General features: G+C 39.7%; 1 protein-coding gene across 16 annotated transcripts in view; it reads left to right on the top strand.

Moving 5' to 3' along the window:
- Positions 1 to 15,501, top strand: part of OSBPL6 (oxysterol binding protein like 6) — a 216,125-nt gene that overhangs the window by 37,635 nt on the left and 162,989 nt on the right. The gene's annotated exons all lie outside the window — the stretch shown is intronic.

The raw sequence follows: 15,501 nt of genomic DNA, 5'->3' as shown, positions 1-15,501 counted from the left end.
CCATCCATCTACCTAAAATCCATAGATGTCTAAGGATCTTCTATATTCTAATTTGTAGAGACTCACACATTACAAAGAGATTTAATAATCTTGGCCTAAAGCAAGTTTGCTGAAAAAAAAAAATCTTGATATGCTTGTAAGGTAATTACAATTCATTTTGACATTTTAAAACTAAATGTTATGGGAGGTAGTATTTTTCATGCCAGAAAAATAATTTAAGATAGACTCTCCCCCAAGAAATAAAAATCACTCATAATCCCACTGTCCAAACTTGGCGTTAAATACTCAGATAACATTTGATGTTTAAATACCCATATTTTCTTCCCTAAGATTTATATTCCTATATTATTTATTTATTTAAAAAAATAGACACATGGTACTTTGTAAACCCTTTCCTTACCCCTTGCTCCAACCAGAGAAAATATTTGAACTACTGTTCCATATTGGTGACTATATTTACATCATCACTTAGAATGGCTGTGAAGATTTGCTGGATGTAGGTTGTGTCCTGATTTTTTGCTGTTATAAGCAATCCCATGATGAACATCTTTGTATACATGATTGGGCGCTTGCTTGATTATATACTTAAGATAAACTCTTAAATACAGAATTTATTAGATCAAAGCAGAGCCTACATTGAAGGCTTAGGAGACTTGTTACTAGATTACTTTCCTAAAAGTTTATTCTGCTTCATTAGTAATCTGTCATGTGAAAAGTGGTTTCTTATTGTTTTAAATTTCATCTTTGTTTTTCAAGCTGAGTGTTTCTCAGTATTGTATTGGCCATTTGAATTTTGTGGTCAATTGACTAGTTTGCTTTATCCATTTTCTATAGGAGTATTCCTGTTTTTGGCTTATTATTTTGAGAGCACTTCACATATTAGGGATATGGATTTCTTCTCTGCATTCGCTCTACTTGATTGGAATTTTGATTGTGATTTAGTCAAATGTAACATTAATTTGGTGGATATGAGCATGTTTTTCAATGTTGTGTCTTGGTATTTGAGAATAATGTTTTAAATACTTCTGATCTCAGGAAATTATAAAAAGTAAAAGGTACAGAGTTACTTTTTTCAGACCCTTCCATTTATTGCCTTGCCTCGGGGTAGAACTGTTCCTAAATCATTTGAGAAAACCCAAGTAGCTAAAGTGTTTTCACCAGCTAAGTGATCGAATTCCATCTGGTTGGTTTTTTAAGTGTTCATTTTGATGATTTTAGCACACTCACCTATTGTTCCTTCTCTAAGGTAGTATCTTTGGCTCTCTGAAATAGTCTGTTTGTATGGGTCCTCATGGCTTTGGGAGTCTGACAGTTTTATGATTATGCAAATGTTATTGAGATCATCTTGATGGATGCTCCCTGAGCCCTTGGCTGACTGCACAGAGACTGCGCCTTTAACTGTCACGGGGTTGGCTAGTATGACCTTCACATCAGGCTGTGTAAAACACTCTTGCCAGGCATCCTAGGACAATTTGGAGCCGTTGCCTGGGCAACCTCACTTGCTTCTAATCGAATGCCCCAAGTCCCAGTGGGAATGCTACCACTGAAGGGAGGAACCGAGCGGAAGTATTAATACATTTGTCTGTTTTAGGACATTCCACTAATGTTGGGGGAAGTGAGCTTATGCCATGATCTCACATGAACTCAGGGGAGGGAGAGAAGGAAGAAAAGAAAAGAGAATTGAGAGAGCAGGGACAGAAAGAGAGGCTGGAAGAAGAAGCATGCATAGAAGTCAGTGACAGAAATCAAGATAATAAATATCAGCAAATGGTTCATGCATAAGAAAACAGTATAGCCCAGATTGAGCAGAAAGGAATTGAGAATGAAGACCAGAAAGTTACTCTTAGGGGAAAAAATACATGGTCCATAAATGAATATCTGGGGAGAAAAAAGAATAGTGGAGACTTCTGGGAAGTATATAATAAAAATGTTTTTTCACTGAAACAGACTTGCCTATATGATGTAATTGGTCAACTCTGCTTTAGGAACTAATATTGTTTTCTTTCCAGTACTCTCCATTGTACCTTGAATAAATCATGAGTGATTTTTCTGGAATCAAAATGATGCTGCTCAAAATGATAGGGCACAGTTTTACTCACTGCTTTCATGAATCAGAACCATCACAGACTTGAAACTAGTTTAGTTAAAGCAGGTTTTAAAAAAACAAAACACATGCACAGTATACCTGGATGGTTATTATGATGGGTGGTGGTGTTTTAGCTGCTTGGATAAGCGGAATGCAGGCTCAGGCAAACAGGCATTGTGTGGTCCTGGGGAGAAAGCCTAGACGGGGATACCAGTGAGTTGACCGTTCTCTACTCTCAGAATTCTCAGTCAGGTGCTTAATTCATCCTATTAAAAAAGTCCATGACTCATTCTTGAAATATCCAGAACTGCTCTTAAGAGCCCCCTTTTTGCAGATGTCAAACCAGGTGCAGGAGAGATGCAAATTTTACTCCAGCTGAAGCTAGCATATCCAGCACTTGATAAAATGTGCTGTCCGAGGCATACCTTCAGTCAGTGTTGAACAGGGACAGTATTTCAGGCCCTTGGTAAACAGAAGTTTTACTCAGATATTTTCAAGATTGAATTTTGTAGTTCCAGATGAGGACAGGGTCCAGAGAACCCCCAGGTTCCCTGGAGCCAGTAACAGTGGAAACCATGCCCATCTCTAGGTCAGAAGGAACAAGGGAGAAAGCAGTGTCTCTGGGACCCAGTGAGTGAAAGCTCTGGCCATGAAACTGTAGGTGTGCAACAGCACAGCCAGGACAGAAACAGGCAGGGAGACGGGGGTGAAGGTAAATACCTTGACTCCCCTTTCCTCTCCTCTCTCATCTGCTCTGATCTACTGGTATTTTTGTAGCCAAATTCATCTGGAAGGTAGTGGTAAGGGATCTTGGGTGACACAGTCTTTGTGTGTGTGTGTGTGTGTGCCAAGTCACTTCAGTCATGTCCAATTCTTTTGCGTTCCTATGGACTGTAGCCCACCAAGCTCCTCTGTCCATGGCATTTTCCAGGCAAGAATACTAGAGTGGACTGCCATGCCCTGTTCCAGAGGATCTTCCCAATCCAGGGATTGAACCCATGTCTCCTGCAGCTCCTGCACTGCAGATGGATTCCTTACCACTGAGCCACCAGGAAAGCTATGATGCAGTCTGTAGAGGTTAGCTTCCTGGAATACAGAGAAGAGCAAGAAAAGACTGGATAATGGAAGAGTGGGGGAGTGGAGAATAACTAGCACAGTGTACAAATCTCTGTTCTCTAAGGCTAGCCTTTACCCTTTGAGAGCATAAGCATTTGGAAGAGAAGTTATTTATAAAGGATGCCAATTATAGGAGCTGGACAGTGGGAAAGGAACACCAGTCAGTCTTAGATTTTCCCCAGTTAACTCCTCCCTTGTTGGTGCTACGTGGAGTCTAGTGCATATTCTGCAGTTGCTGCTATTTCTTTAGGTGTGTCTTTCCCCCTCTAGACTTCAAATCCTACAGATTATGAACTTCCTTTTATTTGTCTTTGTCTCCGCAGCATCTAGCCAGGTGCTTGGCATTTGTAGACGTATATATGTAAAAGAAATTCTTGCACATATATACAGAAATATTTATGGTTGCACAGTACACAATATTAAAACCTGGGAAAACCCCAGTCTCTGGACAAGAGAGTAGATGAGTAAACTGTATTATATTCTCCCCGTGGGAGACATGCCATAATCAAAATAAAGTATAATGAAAGGGTTGCAGCATAGATGTTTTAATAATATAAGATGAAAAATTCTAAAAATATTACATATATTGCCTTTCCTATAAATTTAAAAGCAACTAAAATCATAACCATAGTTTTTCGGAATACATGTAGATGAGATGATAATACATAGAAAGGAAAGCAGTAGAATCTTGAGTATAGGATTCAGGCTGGTTGTTAATCTCAGGAGGCTGAGACTGGGAGGGCTATTGAGTAGGTATTAGTAAGTTATTGTTACAGTCTAATTTTTGATTCGGGTGGTGGGTTCATGGTTCCATATTACAACATTAGATATGAAGGATGAGTGAGAGGGAAGCCTGTGTGGTCCAGAGATATGAAAGTGTTCCATATCAAAGATCGTGATTAATCCTATTCTGTGCAATTGAGGTTGAATTAAAAAAGGAAAAAAGGATTAAATGAGTGGAAAGGGGATAGCAGCATAGTACATTTGTCACCAGGACTTTGGAAATTGTATATTTTGCATAGGAGGATAACAGGGTTCAGGCTAAATAGCTACTGCAAACAAAACTAACTGCTCATACAAGACAGAAGATCTGTCTCCCACTTTCTCTTTCTCATTCACATACTAATCTAGATCATTGCCATTCAGTAAAAATGCAGTGTGAGCCATGTATGTAACAATATTAAAGTTCCTAGTAGCTATGTTGAAAAAGAAATAAGTGAAATTGGTTTCATAAATATATTTTACTTAATGTAATAAAAATATTATTCCAGTATATAATCAGTATAAAATTTATTAATGAAATAGTTTAAATTTTCATCTTAATAAGTGTTCAAAATCTTATATATATTTTATCCTTGTAACACATATCAACTCAGACACTAAATTTTCATTAGAAGTACTTGATCAGTGTTTAGAGTTCATAAAATATATAGTTGAAAAAAGTAGTTTCACATACCCAAGATATTCTAAACATAGTTAAAAGTTTTCCATTAACTGAACCAAATATTGGTACTTAGGTAATTAAAATTAAATACTATTAAAGATTCAGTTCCTCAGTCTCACTAACCACCTTTCAAGTGCTCAGTAACCACATGTGGCTAGTGGCCACCCTAACAAAAGAGCAGTTCTAGTTCGTTCGTTAGCACGATGTCCTCCCCTAGATAGACCAGCAGCCTTAATATCACCTCAGGACTTTTTAGAAATGCAAATTGTGAATCTGAACTTGGAGATGGGCCCAACACTCAGACTGTAAAGAATCTGCCTGCAGTGCAGGAGACCTGGGTTCAATCCCTGGGTTGGGAAGATCCCCTGGAAAAGGGAATTGCTACCCACTCTGGTATTCTTGCCTGGAGAATTCCATGAACAGAGGAGCCTGGCGTGCTATAGTCACAAAGTGTGGGACAGGACTGAATATCTAACACTTCCAACACTCTGGGCTTAACAAGTCATGCAGGTAATTGTGATGTACACTGAAATTTGAAAACCACTGGTATACAAGCCATTTAGAGACCAACGCTTTATACCTTCTTGTTCTCCAAATCACTTAGTATTAACTTCATCTACAGAGTAGAAACTAGCTGATTAGGGCCTCTTTTGCACCCTACCTGTAGCAAGGTTGGGAGCTGGGGAGAGAAAATAGAGTGGGCAAGCAATTTCTTTTTTTAAAGGCCTAATTGCACACATCCTTCTGCTCAGATTCCATTGAGTAGAGAGAGCTGAGATGCCATGTCTAGCTGAAAGGGAGGCTGGGAATTGTAGACAGGCTGGCTGCTACTGTGAGGAGATTTGTGGAGGTGGAGCGGTAGAGGGAGTTCTGTTTCTGTAAGAAAGAAGGGGAGAATGGACACTGAAGGAGGTTTGAAATCTCATAGCAGATGGGTACAGTTTGATTTTGCATCCTAGGACTTAGTCTTGGTTTTATTACTTCATTGGCATATTGGGTGGATTCCTTGGAAAAGTCAAATAGATGAAATATGGAAGCATACAGTGCCTTGGGAAGTATTAAAGGTGCTATGGAACTGAGTGATGTAGGTCAGACAGAGAAGGAGAAGTAGTGTATGATATCCCTTATAAATGGAATCTAAAAAGAAATGATTGGAAAAGGAAATGGCAACCCACTCCAGTGTTCTTGCCTGGAGAACCCCATGGACAGATGAGCCTGGCAGGCCATGGTCCATAGGGTTGCAGAGAGTTAGACATGACTGAAGCGACCAGGCACTCATGCACAAAAAGAAATGATACAAACAAACTTACTTACAAAATGCAAGGAGAGTCAGAGACTTAGAGTATGAACTTATGGTGGCCTGGACATATTGCCATATATGACCCAGCAATCCCACTGCTGGGCATACACACCAAGGAAACCAGAATTGAAAGAGACATGTGTACCCCAATGTTCATCACAGCACTGTTCATAATAGCCAGGACATAGAAGCAACCTAGATGTTCATCAGCAGATGAATGGATAAGAAAGCTGTGGTACATATACACAATGGAGTATTACTCAGCCATTAAAAAGAATACATTTGAATCAGTTCTAATGAGGTGGATGAAACTGGAGCCTATTATACAGAATGAAGTAAGCCAGAAAGAAAAACACCAATACAGTATACTAACGCATATATATGGAATTTAGAAAGATGGTAACAATAACCCTACATGTGAGACAGCAAAAGAGACACAGATGTGTAGAACAGTCTTTTGGACTCTGTGGGAGAGGGAGGGAGGGGATGATTTGGGAGAATGGCATTGAAACATGTATAATATATAAGAAACGAATCACCAGTCCAGGTTCGATGCATGATACTGGATGCTTGGGGCTGGTGCACTGAGATGACCCAGAGGGATGGTACGGGGAGGGAGGTGGGAGGAGGGTTCAGGATGGGGAACACGTGTACACCCATGGTGGATTCATGTTGATATATGGCAAAACCAATACAATATTGTAATTAGCCTCCAATTAAAATAAATATATATTTTTTTAAAAATGGATAACCAACAAGGACCTACTATACGTAGCACATGGAACTCTGCTCAATGTTATGTGGCAGCCTGGATGGGAGGAGAATTTGAAGGAGAATGTATACATGTATATCTATGGCTGAGTCTCTTTGCAGTTCACTTGAAACTGTCACAACATCGTTTGTTAATCGACTATGCGCTGTGCTGTGCTCAGTCGCTCAGTCACGTCCTACTCTTCATGACCCCATGGACTGTAAGCCCACCAGGCTCCTCTCTCCATGGGGATTCTCCAGGCAAGAATACTGGAGTGAGTTGCCATGCCCTCCTCCAGAGGATCTTCCTGATCTAGGGCTCGAACCCAGGTCTTCCACATTGCAGTCAGATTCTTTAACATCTGCACCACCAGGGAAGCCCAAGAAGACTGGAATGGGTAGCCTATCCCTCCTCCAGGGGATCTTCCTGACCCAGGAATTGAACCGGGGTCTCCTGCAATGCAGGAGCTATCAGGGAAGCCCCTAATCAGCTATACCCCAATACAAATTAAAAAATTTTTTAAAAAATAAAGTGGCTATGAAATATGTGTAAACTTGAAAGATGCCAGAGAGCATATGAGTCACTAAGATTATCCTTGACCATCCTCCTTTGAAGCGGAAAAGGCTTGATGTGGCACACTGGTGGAAGGAAAAACTTACCCTTAGGTATGATTGTTCAAAGAATGAATATATAACTGTCCCAATTGCATCCTGTAGAGATAATTGCCATTAACACTTTGGAGTGTCCACTAGCTAGACTATAAAGATTTTTAATGGAATTATACTTTCTTGCTCTTTTGTAATCTGCCTTTCCCATCTAACTCATACCACGAGTACATTTTGTACCGATAATATAGATGTGCATTGTTGAAGACTACATAGCATCCTGTAAGTTAATCATTTCCTATTGTGGGGATATTTCCATTGCTTGTACTTTCTGTTTTATAATTAGCACCACAGTGAATATTTGTGTGCATTTCCACCTACAACAGTTCATCCATCCGTGGTCCTTTCCCCACCTCCTCACCATCTATAACATCCTGTTAAATCTCTGTAAATTGAATAAGCATATTTAATAAATTTAAACAAATAAGAGGTTATTCTTTGTTCAAATTTACACATCTTTGACATTCATTTTAGAGTTTCTCAAACTGTGCTCCCATCGCCTGTGAACTGGACACTGGTGTTCTGGGGTTCAGAGCCTTAAACTGGGTAAAACAATAGTTAACTGTTCTCACTTCACAGACAGAATAAATCACAGCACAGCTTTCCTGTATTTGAAGTTTTTCCTGTATGTTTTCCTTAAATGTTTACCATGTTGTACTGTTTGCCTGTTCTCGAGTCTACCCTAAGATAACTTGGTATCACATAAAGATGTATATTGCCTTTAGATTTATTTTATCGTTACTTTATGGTGCTTTCTCACGAGTATCTTCACTTCAAAGAGATAAGCTGGGAAACCTCTAATCCAAGAGGCATAGGGCACTGTGGCTAAGGGCAGGGGAAGGCTCCAGATTCCGAGCACTTGTATTTGAGTCCTAGCTTTCCCCTCCCAGCTGTATGATCTTGGAAAAGTCGTTGAATCTATCAGAGCCTCAGTTTCCTCAGATGTAAAATGGAGTATAGTATTTATGTTATAAGGTGGTTGTGATGGTTAAATATGAAGATTAATAGTACCCTTGTCACAGCTCAGTAAGCAATTACTAGCTACTAATTTTATTTTCTCATAGAGAAGGAAACTGAGTTACCTAGCTCATTACTCTCAGAGTTTAAATAACATATTACATTTGCTTTTTGTTTCTATTGTCTTAAATCACATGGGGACATTGTTCTTTATTTCCAGAACGCTGAGTTTCTGCTCAGCCCAATACTTTTTTCTGGATTAACAGCTTCAGACTGGTCTTTCAAAAATCGCCCAGCAACACCCCTATTTAGAACCTTTCCGTTCAGTGTAGTGGAAGCAGGGCATGCCTCTATGCCGCAGGTCTTCTTGTTCAGCTGCTGTGAGAAGGTTCACAGTGACTCAGCACTCCTGATTTTTTTTTAACTATCAGATAATTTTTAATTGCAACTAACATGGGATAACAAATCATTATATAAGAAAGATTTCCTAATGACTTGACTAGAAACTGTCATGGTATACTGCCTGGGATGTGTTCATTTTCATAACATTAGGAATTGTAAATGATTATTTTTCACATTTTATAATTTTTCAAGCAACCTAAAATAGCTGATTCAAGAAACCAGTTTAATAGTCCGAGTGTAAAAATAACAAGACTTACTTCTTCAATCTTTAAGTTTGGAATCAGGGTCTTCCCTTTAAGAAAAATAATTGAGAAAATACTCAAAAAAAAAAAATCCTTGAATTAGCTTTAGAAGTGAAATACACCATAGAAGTGAAATTTAGAAATCAGATAACAACCACTTCCATTGAATTTCTAATTCTTGTAAAATGGCCTTGCTCTCTGAAAGTTTATAGCCATTTCCACATGGCACTAGTGGTAAAGAACGTGCCTAGCAATGCAAGACATGAAGAGACCTGGGTTCGATCCCTAGGTTGGGAAGATCCTCTGGAGGAGGACATGGCAACCCCTCCAGTATTCTTGCCTGCAGAATTCCCATGGACAGAGGAGCCTGAGGGACTATGGTCCATAGTGTCACAAAGAGTCGGATACAACTGAAGTGACTCCGCACACACACATGAAAATAACAAGACATACTTCTTTTGAAATTAGGGCTTCCCCTTTAAGAAAAATAAAGAGAAAATACTCAGAAGGAATCCTGGATTTGGCTTCAAGGATTCCTGTAAAATGGCCTTGCTCTCTGAAAGTTTGTAGCCATTCCCATCTGTTTTGTTTGGCCTTATTTTATCATGGCTGCTTCCTCTGAATTGGTCAAGGCTTCTCAGTGTGGTGTGAGTTTCAGTGTTAATCCATCTATAGTAACTGGAATTACTGTGGACATTATTGTATACTCTAGTTGGTTGTTAGAATGTTTGGTGTCAAATTAAAAACTTTATCAGAAGCCCGAGCTCCTAATTTCTCTGACATTTTCAGAGCAGACCTGGGGTATCCCTGATCTGGGAATGTAAGGTGGTGATGATGTGGTGGGGGCAGTGGCAGCTGGATATTCAGTAGTTATAGCATGAGTTCTAACATCACAGGAGCTCTGGCCATGGACTAGCTAGTAAATCTCTCTCTTTACCCATCTTTCATAACAGTACCTACCTCATGGGTTGTATATATTAAGAAAGATGATCCACTTATGATGAGATTATTAGCACAGTATCTGGCACCATAGTAATTCCCTTATGATTGCTATTAATTAAGTAGTATTATTATTCACAATAATTGAGCCACTGAAAATACTCATGCTGGCATACTATTTTATATATTGAGGCAATTCCTTAGTGCCAGTCTTCTTTCCCCTATAACTCTATTAAGCTTTTGAATAATACTAGTCATAAAGCCTTAAAAACTAATATTTGTTCAGTATTACATTAATAGGAGAAAATGGAAATATTTTCATAACAGTTCTTAACGTTAACTACTGCATATGTTTGAAGTCATATAATTTACTCAGTTTCTATGATGTATGTCATAATATAACTTCAGAAAGTGAAATGGTAATAATAATGACCACAGCAATAAACATCTGAATTAATATGAAGAGAATCCCTATGCCATTCAGGTTAACATTGTTGAAGATTTCATAAGTTGTGAGTTGTCAAGCTTTGCTGGATGATAACTCTTTAAAATAAATACTATTTCAGGTTGAAGTATAACTCACCAGCATGTTATCAGTGTGATAGCTAGACAGACAGGTAGTCATTTAAAAAATTTTTTTGTTTTGAGATAATTATAGATTTACAGGAAGTTGCCTAAAAATGTACAGGGAGGCCCTGTGTATCTGTCTCTCAGGTTTCCTTAGGGACCATCTTACATGACTACAGTATAAAGCAAAACCAGGAAATGACATTGATGGCAATCCACAGAGTTTATTCATATATGCAAATATTAATAATTTTCCAGTCTATAACTTGTCTTTTCATCCTCTTCAAGGGGTCTTTTATAGAGCAAACATTTTTCATTTTGGTAATGTTCAATTTATCAGTTTTTCCTTTTTATAATATAGGGTCAGGTTTCTCAAAAGGTGATCTGCACGTCACCTGCCTTGGAATCATCTGAAGTACTTGTCACAAAGCCCATCTGCTTGGGCCTCACCCCAAATACTCTGAATCAGATTCTCAGGAATGCAGTCTGGTAGTCTGTTTAATTTAAGAAGCTCCTTTCTCAAAAGGTGATCTGCACGTCACCTGCTTTGGGATCATCTTAAGGACTTGTCACAAAGCCCATTTGCTTGGGCCCCACCCCAAATACTCTGAATCAGATTCTCAGGAATGGAGTCTGGTAGTCTGTTTAATTTAAGAAGCTCCTTAAAACCTGAGAACCACTGATTCAGAGTTTGGCCTTGGGTTTTTTCCTTTTTGCTCTACCTTGTCTATAGGTTGTCCATTACCTCTTATATTGTCAGATACGTGTGGATAACTTCTGCACAACCTCTCTAATGAGCTCCAGAATTGCTGCCTTGCTGGATACTCTCTGCTACTGTACACAGAAAGTCTTTAATAGATATATTATTGGATAGGTGGGCTGCTGTGAGTAAGATGTAGTAGAATAAAAACCATCCTAGGAAATGGCAGTCTACTCCAGTATTCTTGCCTGGAAAATTCCAGGGACAGAGGAGCCTGGTAGGCTACAGTTCATGACGTCACAAAGAGTCAGACATGACTGAGCACATTATAATGTTATAATTATTATTTATAGATTGTCTGTCAAAAAGCCTAGGCACTGGTCTTGGTGTTTAAAATTACTTAATTATATAATATTTGGGGGGGGAAGTTTAGTTATAGAAATCTATAAATGGATATTTTTTTATACATACACACACACACACACACACATACACATATGTATATAGTCTTGGGGATATCTGCCTAACAGAAGCAAAAGATATTAAGAAGAGGTGGCAAGAGTACATGGAAGAACTAAACAAAAAATATCTTAATGACCCAGATAACCACGATGGTGTGATCATTCACCTAGAGCCAGACATCCTGGAACGTGAGGTCAAGTGGGCCTTAGGAAGCATCATTATGAACAAAGCTAGTGGAGGTGATGGAATTCCAGTTGAGCGCTAGTGGAGGTGATGAACTGCAATTGAGCTATTTCAAATCCTAAAAGATGATGCTGCGAAAGTGCTGCACTCAGTATGCCAGCAAATTTGGAAAACTCAGCAATGGCCACAGGACTGGAAAAGATCAGTTTTCATTCCAATCCCAAAGAAAGGCAATGCCAAAGAATGCTCAAACTACTGCACAATGTATTCATCTCACACGCTAGCAAAGTAATGCTTAAAATTCTGCAAGCCAGGCTTCAACAGTACGTGAACCATGAACTTCCAGATGTTTAAGCTGGTTTTAGAAAAGTCAGAGGAACCAGAGGTCAAATTGCCAACATCCGTTGAATCATCAAAAAAAGCAAGAGAGTTCCAGAAAAACATCTATTTCTGCTTTATTGATTACGCCAAAGCCTTTGACTGTGTGGATCACATCAAACTGGAAAATTCTGAAAGAGATGGGAATACCAGACCACCTGACCTGCCTCCTGAGAAATCTGTATGCAGGTCAAGAAGCAATAGATAGAACCAGACATGGAACAACAGACTGGTTCCAAATTGGGAAAGGAGTACGTCAAGGCTGTATATTTTCACCCTGCTTATTTAACTTATATGCAGAATACATCATGCGAAAAGCCAGGCTGGATAAAGCACAAGCTGTAATAAAGATAGCCAGGAAAAATAGCAATAACCTGAGGTTATTGAGATATGCAAATGATACTACCATTATGGTAAAAAGCAAAGAAGAACTAAAGAGCCTCTAGATGAAAGTGAAAGAGGAGAGTGAAAAAGCTGGCTTGAAACTCAACATTCAAAAAACGAAGATCATGGCATTCAGTCCCATCACTTTATCGCAAATAGATGGGGAAACAGTGGAAACAGTGACAGATTTTATTTTCTTAGGCTTCAGAATCACTGCTGATGGTGACTGCAGCCATGATATTAAAAGACGCTCGCTCCTTGGAAGAAAAGCTATGACCAACCTAGAGAGCATATTAAAAAGCAGAGACATTACTTTGCCAACAAAGGTCTGTATAGTCAAGCTATGGTTTTTCTAGTTAGTAGTCATGTATGGACGTGAGAGTTGGAATATAAAGAAAGCGGAGCTCTGAAGAGTTTGATGCTTTCGAACTGTGGTGTTGGAGAAGACTCTTGAGAGTCCTTTGGACTTAAAGGAGATCCAACCAGTCAATCATAAAGGAAATCAGTCCTGACTATTTATTGGAAGGACTAATGCTAAAACTGAAGCTCCAATACTTTGGCCACCTAATGCAAAGAGCCAACTCATTAGAAAAGACCCTGATGCTGGGAAGGATTGAAGTGGGAGGAGAAGGGGATGCCAGGAGATGAGATGATTGGATAGCATCACTGAGTTGATAAACATGAGTTTGAGCAAGCTCCGGGAGTTGGTGATGGACAGGGAATCCGGCGTGCTGCCGTCTGTGGGGTCTCAAAGAGTTGAACACAACTGAGCCACTGAACTGAACTGATTTGTACCTTCTCTTCAATTCATTGGAGCAGATAATTTGATGCACTTTTTATTTGGAGAAAAATTTATATCACTTGAATATCTGTATTCCTGAGGCTTAACAGTGTAATATTTAGATGTCTGGTTGCTGTTTTTAAAAATTTAAACTGGTTCAGTTCAGTTGCTCAGTCGTGTCCGACTCTTTGCGACCCCATGAATCGCAGCACGCCAGGCCTCCCTGTCCATCACCAACTCCCGGAGTTCACCCAAACTCTTGTCCATTGAGTTGGTGATGCCATCCAGCCATCTCATCCTGTGTTGTCCCCTTCTCCTCCTGCCCCCAATCCCTCCCAGCATCAGAGTCTTTTCCAATGAGTCAACTCTTCACATGAGGTGGCCAAAGTATTGGAGTTTCAGCTTTAGCATCAGTCCTTCCAAAGAACACCCAGGACTGATCTCCTTCAGGATGGATTGATTGGATCTCCTTGCAGTCCAAAGGACTCTCAAGAGTCTTCTCCAACACCACAGTACAAAAGCATCAATTCTTCGGCGCTCAGCTTTCTTCACAGTCCAACTCTCACATCCATACATGACCACTGGAAAAACCACAGCCTTGACTAGACGGACCTTTGTTGGCAAAGTAGTGTCTCTGCTTTTGAATATGTGCTATCTAGGTTGGTCATAACTTTCCTTCCAAGGAGTAAGCGTCTTATAATTTCATGGCTGCAGTCACCATCTGCAGTGATTTTGGAGCCCAGAAAAATAAAGTTAGCCACTGTTTCCACTGTTTCCCCATCTATTTCCCATGAAGTGATGGGACCAGATGCCATGATCTTAGTTTTCTGAATGTTGAGATTTAAGCCAACTTTTTCACTCTTCTCTTTCACTTTCATCAAGAGGCTCTTTTGTCCTTCTTCACTTTCTGCCATAAGGGTGGTGTCATCTGCATATCTGAGGTAATTGCTATTTCTCCCGGCAATCTTGATTCCAGCTTGTGCTTCTTCCAGCCCAGCGTTTCTCATGATGTACTCTGCATAGAAGTTAAATAAGCAGGGTGACAATGTACAGCCTTGACATACTCCGTTTCCTATTTGGAACCAGTCTGTTGTTCCATGTCCACTTCTAACTGTTGCTTCCTGACCTGCATATAGGTTTCTCAAGAGACTACTTTATTTTTTTAATGAAATTCTCATTTGGTGTTTTCTTCTAAATGAATTGCTCACCTTTCTAGCTGTTGCAGTCCCTTAAAAATTAAATTGTTCTTTTAAGATGCTAGTACATGCTGGAACAGGCCTCATGCTAAAAGACAGCAGCCAAAATCATGAAATGAAACTGTTTCTTGTATCTTCATCTTGGAAGAAAATGATAAATTTAGGGAACAGTGCTTAATGATGTTTGTATCTACAGACAGGTAGAGTCTAGAAGGCAAGAAGTTAAAGCTAATGTTGCCTTGATTGTGGAGCTGGATCCAGTCATCACCATGTTAGAGAGTAGCGATAACTGTGGTGGTGATGTACCTCCTGTCATAAGGAATATTAAGTGCTGTTCTATCATGATACCATCTTCTTGCATGTGCAGCTCTCAGGGGAGTTTGATGTCAGAGAGGTTTGAGTTCCACGTGGGCCAGCTAACCCTGGCGACACAATCTCCACTAACTTCAGATGGCCGTGTCACTGATGTGTGCTGTGGGATACACAAGGAGATCAAGTGACACTGTGATCAGTGAACCTTAACAGAGATAATACTGATCAGTAAGTGATCTCTGAAGACTGATGCTAGGGGGAATATATTAAGGATGGTGCAATGTAAGATGCAGTCCTTCCTGCCCCCACTGGATGTCAGAATTCGTCTACAGCCATGGCTTTGTCTTGGACCTCATCATAATTTGAAACAATTTATCCTCCAACATATGAGACCCCAAAGAGTTACTATCTTTGATCTTGGCTTCCTACCACTCTTTCTCCCTTCATTCTTCCTCCTACCCAACTGGATGTCTGTCCGTCCCATGGCACCCAGCCTCCTTTCTGTCTTCTCAGCTCATCTTCTTTTGGCATCATTACCATAGCTTGGATATCATGTAAGCCAACTCAGCACGGCTGCCTAGTTTTCTTACCTCTTGTCCTTCAGTGATCCATCTGGCCAGTCCTGACCTTGAGAAA

The sequence above is a fragment of the Bos indicus genome, chromosome 2, assembly GCF_029378745.1.
Source record: "Bos indicus isolate NIAB-ARS_2022 breed Sahiwal x Tharparkar chromosome 2, NIAB-ARS_B.indTharparkar_mat_pri_1.0, whole genome shotgun sequence".
Classification (NCBI taxonomy): Eukaryota; Metazoa; Chordata; class Mammalia; order Artiodactyla; family Bovidae; genus Bos; species Bos indicus.
Note: the sequence above shows the minus strand (reverse complement) of the source record. Positions and strands in the feature narration are given on the sequence as shown.